The sequence below is a fragment of the Oncorhynchus mykiss genome, chromosome 9 (genome assembly GCF_013265735.2).
Source record: "Oncorhynchus mykiss isolate Arlee chromosome 9, USDA_OmykA_1.1, whole genome shotgun sequence".
Taxonomy (NCBI): domain Eukaryota; kingdom Metazoa; phylum Chordata; class Actinopteri; order Salmoniformes; family Salmonidae; genus Oncorhynchus; species Oncorhynchus mykiss.
Window position 1 is genome coordinate 34,173,169 of NC_048573.1, and position 6,276 is coordinate 34,179,444.

Consider the following 6,276-nt stretch of genomic DNA (forward strand, 5'->3'; position numbering starts at 1 on the left):
ACACCGTGCAGGACGTTTGGCATTTGCCAGAGAACACCAAGATTGGCAAATTCCCCTCTGGCGCCCTGTGCTTTTCACAGATGAAAGCAGGTTCATACTGAGCACATGTGACAGACGTGACAGAGTCTGGAGACGCCGTGGAGAACGTTTTGCTGCCTGCAACATCCTCCAGCATGACCGGTTTGGCAGTGGGTCAGTCATGGTGTGGGGTGCTATTTCTTTGGGGGGGGGGCAGAGCCCTCCATGTGCTCGCCAGAGGTAGCCTGACTGCCATTAGGTACCGAGATGAGATCCTCAGACCCCTTGTGAGACCATATGCTGGTGCGGTTGGCCCTGGGTTCCTCCTAATGCAAGACAATGCTAGACCTCATGTGGCTGGAGTGTGTCAGCAGTTCCTGCAAGAGGAAGGCATTGATGCTATGGACTGGCCCGCCCGTTCCCCAGACCTGAATCCTATTGAGCACATCTTTGACATCATGTCTCGCTCCATCCACCAACGCCACGTTGCACCACAGACTGTCCAGGAGTTGGCGGATGCTTTAGTCCAGGTCTGGGAAGAGATCCCTCAGCAGACCATCCGCCACCTCATCAGGAGCATGCCCAGGTGTTGTAGGGAGGTCATACAGGCATGTGGAGGCCACACACACTACTGAGCCTCATTTTGACTTGTTTTAAGGACATTACATCAAAGTTGGATCAGCCTGTACTGTGGTTTTCCACTTTAATTGAATGTGACTCCAAATCCAGACCTCCATGGGTTGATAAATTTGATACATTTGATTTCCATTGATCATTTTTGTGTGATTTTGTTGTCAGCACATTCAACTATGTAAAGAAAAAAGTATTTAATAAGAATATTTCATTCATTCAGATCTAGGATGTGTTATTCCCTTCAGGTTCCCTTCATTTTTTTGAGCAGTGTACTTTTATTAAAAATGTTTATCTTTAATTTACAATCTGTGGAAACAATGAGAATGGAAATGCTAGGGTTATACAGGTATACGGTGGGGCAAAAAAGTATTTAGTCAGCCACCAATTGTGCAAGTTCTCCCACTTAAAAAGATGAGAGAGGCCTGTAATTTTCATCATAGGTACACTTCAACTATGACAGACAAAATGAGACTAAGAATATTGAAGTAGCCTGGCTAGCGTGTTTGTTCAGCTCAGTGCATGTAGTAAGCTATCCAGTGCCGACAGACAACAAACCCAAACAGATGGCAAGGCTATGTGTTGGCATGGTGGAGCTTTGTGGGACACACTTTTCAGGTAGCGATGGTGCAGTCACTGGGGGTAAACCAGTCACACCAAATGCTATGCATTCTACATTTCTATATGTGAACCACAGAAGGTAGATGTCAAAGTGATAGTTTACTTCAAAAACCCCATGCCATCTGTTGTGAAGCTATATGCTTCAGTCCCAAATTCATGGAAAAGAAAGGCACACTATAATTTTTAGACTGTGCCTATACCATGCATTTCCGGTTGAGACATATACCTGGATCTTCACAACAATACTACCCAGCATTAAACCACTTTTGCAATCATCTGACAAACTTTGGTTTTGGAGTGACATATCACTTACCTTTTGTGTAGCTATGTGGTTTGTGACATAATGTATATATTCCATGCAGAGTTATGTTTGGAGGTACAGTGCTACCTTGATGCGTGGTGTACCAAATGAGACAGTGTAGGGCCTACACTTTGCAAATTCAATTCTGCAAACAAAGAATGTCGTGACAATGTGGCCTTGGAAAGCATTCCATGGTTGCAAAGAGTTTTTTCTTTACATATGGCCAATATCACGGGAAATTATGTGATTTTGGGCCCTCTATAACAATGACTCATTTCTTGTATAACATTGAGCAGCCGGTTCAAGGCTACATGTCATTTCTTCATCTTCAGAATTGAATCAAAAGAGCCTTTCTTTATTGTTTCCTTAGATGGGCAGCAGTCATGGTGGCCTCTTCTGGGTACCTTGGCATAGCCTTTTAGCCAGCATGCAACAGCCTCTTGCAAAGGAAATACTGTTGTCAGGCTGGTCCGACCAGTCCCGAGTTTCAGCGCCCTTTTCCCATAAGAGAACAATACACTCTGTCTGCAGGACCCACTGTTTTCTTTCAGCAAAAGGGAAATGGCTGAGAAAGAGGATCTGCAGTGTTTGGTACCGATGTTTGTGACTGTGACTGCGACTGCAACTGAACTTGCATCTAAAGTAGCTGCAGAATATGAAATGGGAACAAACACAAACAAAATGGTGGGAACAGTCCTAAAGCTGTATTTGGAATCTGGATCACCTGACAAGATTGCTTTGTGTTGTTTCATATCAGCCTTATACTGTAGCTGTGTAATAGCCTACATTGTTCAAGTCCACTATTTACTTAACTGCCAAGGGTGTTTATATGAATAAGCTTCATGCTGTAGGTTCTGTAACAAGGTGCTTATATGACAGGTTCTTGAATATGGGATGTGCATGCAGTGTGAATTCAGTAATGACAGACAGCAGGCTTCAAATACATTTTATTTTAGGCTTTTTTTTCTCCATTTTCCATTCCATTAGTTCTTCAATTCCACGACTTCTTAGCTGCATTTGATTTCAAATGAAGAACACAAGAAAAGAAACAGAGCAGAGGGAGGAAAGGGGCACAGGAAGTGGTGCAGCCCAAGATGCAAATGTCCATCCTGTCTGAATCTTATCTTGAACTGTTTCATAGATTTCTGTACTGCAGCCTTGTGCTCTAACCAAACAAAAACTCCATTATACGTCTGGACTGCGTCACTTGAAAACAAGAAAAAATGAAACAAAACTTTTTGCTGTGTGCCTTCACTATGTCTTCCTCCTCCCTGGTCCTGCTGTTTCAACATAGCACCAATAACCTGTCTGTCTCCCGACCTATTGCATGACTCCAACCATCTGCCTCCTGTGTCTGCATCTGGGTCTTGCCTTGTGTCATGATAGTGTGCTATGATAGAACTGGCCAGAACTGGCCATGACATACCCAGCAGATTTGGACCAGCTCTCCCAGCAGGGAGACACCATTGTGAGACTTCAGGAGTTGCTACAGGGCCTTTTGGAAGGGCTCAGTTCCTTGAAGGAACGTCACGACCATGGGTTAAAGGCTATTATGGAGCAAGTTAGGGAGTTAGCTCAGAGACTGTCTGCCACCTCTGAAAAACCCCAATCACCCAGTAATTGTTTCCCTACCTGTGGAGAGCTTGTACAGCCTATTCCTACTCCCCGTGAACCCCGCTTACCTCCTCCAGAGCGATATTCGGGGAATCCTGGTACCTGCCGGGGCTTTCTTTTTCAGTGCTCGCTTATTCTTGAGCTTCAGCCATCTTTGTTTTCTATAGCCCGGTCGAAGATAGCTTATATAACTACGCTAATGTCAGGAAGGGCGCTCTTCTGGGCTGCAGCAGTTTGGGAACAACAATCTGAAATTTAATGGCATTTGGAGGAATTCATGGCAGAGGTGAGAAAAGTTTTTGAGACTCCTGTATCTGGGAGAAAGGCGGCCAGCAAACTGCTTGACTCACGTCAAAACTCCCGCAGTGTGGCAGACTACGCGGTGAACTTTCGCACGTTGGCCGCCGAGAGTGCCTGGAATCAGGATGGCACAATGATGGCCTACACCAGACAACACTGGGCACCTCTCTATGTAACTCCCAATCTCAGCCAGTTGTGATAAAGCCTGGATTTGAACCAGGGTGTCTGTAGTGACATCTCTAGCACTGAGATGCAGTGCCATAGACTGCAGCGCCACTCGGGAGCTATAACTACAGTATATATTTGAGTGAGATGTTAGTAAAATTTCTGAACAAAATGTTTTCATCGTTCTAGATTGCAGCCAGTAGCAACAAGAAGAAGTGCTGCAATGTGTGTGGACCCAAGCTGAACAGGAAAACACCGTACACATGCATCAAGTGCAAGAAATACATTTACAGTATACAGTAAAACTCTGTCCCTCGTGTGGTGTGCAGACCGGCCTTAATTTGTGTTCAATGTGGCTCATTTATCATTTCCATAAAATACCATGTCAAAGTTGTCTTTCCAATTTGTTCAGTTCAAAGCAATGAACATTAATAGTGATGAAAACCATGTATGCTGTCTATAATTGTTTGTAATTGATATAAGTCAACATCTAAGTATTGAGTATTTTTTACGTAAATTGTTATGGCTGTATTGTTTTAAAAACCCGATAATGTTGTGGGTTCATCAGACCCGCAAACATTGGTGAATAACAAAAAGATGAACACCACTTAACACTTCTTGTCGTGACTTAACCCTTATCTGACTATGGAGGTAGTGTAGGGAGGGATGTTCTCCAGTGATTTTCCATGCATGGGTTGTTGCCTATGTTTACCAGCTTGGTCCTAGAGGTCTGTCTATTGTTAGAGGTCTGTCTGAGGGCAGTCACATGGTGACGATGTAATCCTCTTTGTCTCTCACATGCAGACGCTTGCTGTCTGAATCTTCCCTTCACAGCTGGCCAGCCTGTTCCCCGACTATCAAACTTGTGACTCACTTCAAAGAGAGCATGTACACACAAATACATAAACACACACAGCTACAAATGCACACACAAACATTATTAATAACACGTACAGTACACACATAAAATGGAGACCCATATTTGCCCCATTTCTGATTTTCTGTATTTTTGCATGTTTTTGATACTGAATGTTATCAGATCTTCAACCAAAACCTACTATTAGATAAAGGGAACCTGAATTTACACGCAAATATATAATTATTTTATTTATTTATTTAACAAAGTTGTGCAATACCCAATTCCCCTGTGTGAAAAAGTAATTGCCACCTTACACTCAATAACTGGTTGTGCCACCTTGAGCTGCAATGACTGCATCCAAATGCATTCTGTAGTTGTTGATCAGTCTCTCTCATCGCTGCAGAGGAATTTTGGCCCACTCTTGCATGCCGAACTGCTTTTACTCAGCGACATTTGTGGGTTTTCATGCATGTGCTGTTCGTTTCAAGTCCTGCCACAACATCTCAATTGTTGTACAACTCCAAGATCGCATAGCAGTTCAGACGTCTTTTGTCCTCGTCTTGTCGTGTCCTGTATATATATATATTTACAACTTTTTTCACATACATTTTATTTTTATTTTCCATCAACTCATCTTCAAAACACTCTCCTGCAACCCGCCTCACCAATTTATATTTATAAAAAAGTATTATTTACCTCAGATCTGTAATCCTCCAAGAAGCTAGCCAGAAACTCCAAGAAGCTAGCCGGAAACTAGCCAGACGCTAGCCAGGAGCTAGCCCAGAAGCTAATCCAGAAGCTAATCAGAAGCTAGTTAGCTTCTTTACTGGCAAATCGTTAGTATTCAGCTAACCACGGTTTGTGGTCATCAGCTATCCTTTAGCTCGAAAATCTATCGAAAATCTATCGCCAGTTTTGTACGGCGCAGCGCGGCTCGGAATGGAACATACCGGACCAATTTTTCTGTCCCTGGATTTCAACTGCTCTCTGGACATTCATACCCGGATCTCACAGCTAGCTAGCTGCTCTCCGTGTGACAATCGGCTTTCGTCGATTCCGGAGCAAACATCAATTATTCCGGTGCTAGCCAGCTCCGTCAATCACTCCTGAGTTCCATCATTCACTCCTGGGCTGCAGTCACCTATCCGGACCCGTTTTACTGCCTACGCGGAGCCCCACCGGGCCTTCACAACTGGACTGCTGACGTTATCTACCTGAAGGAGATCCGGCTGGCTCCTCCGTCGCGACGTTACCTGAACGCCCATCTGCGGCCCGCTAACCGTTAGCTGTCTTACCGGCTGCTATCTGAATAGACAATCGGACAATTTATTTATTTTTATTATTATTATGTTTTCTTCTCGGGCCTCTATCTATATCTATTGTTCTTATTTTTGTTGTTGTTGTGTGATTTGGATTAATCCCCTCTACCACACGGAACCCCACTAATCTACTGACCGAACGCAAGAGGTGGCTAACAACATACCTCCATCCTATGCTAGCTTGCTACCGATGGCCTGGCTAGCTGTCTAAATCGCCGTGACCCTCAACCAACCTCTCCACTCACTGGACCCTTTTGATCACTCGACTAAGCATGCCTCTCCTTAATGTCAATATGTCTTGTCCATTGCTGTTCTGGTTAGTGTTTATTGGCTTATTTCACTGTAGAGCCTCTAGTCCTGCTCACTATACCTTATCCAACCTATTAGTTCCACCACCCACACATGCAATGACATCTCCTGGTTTCAATGATGTTTCTAGAGACAATATC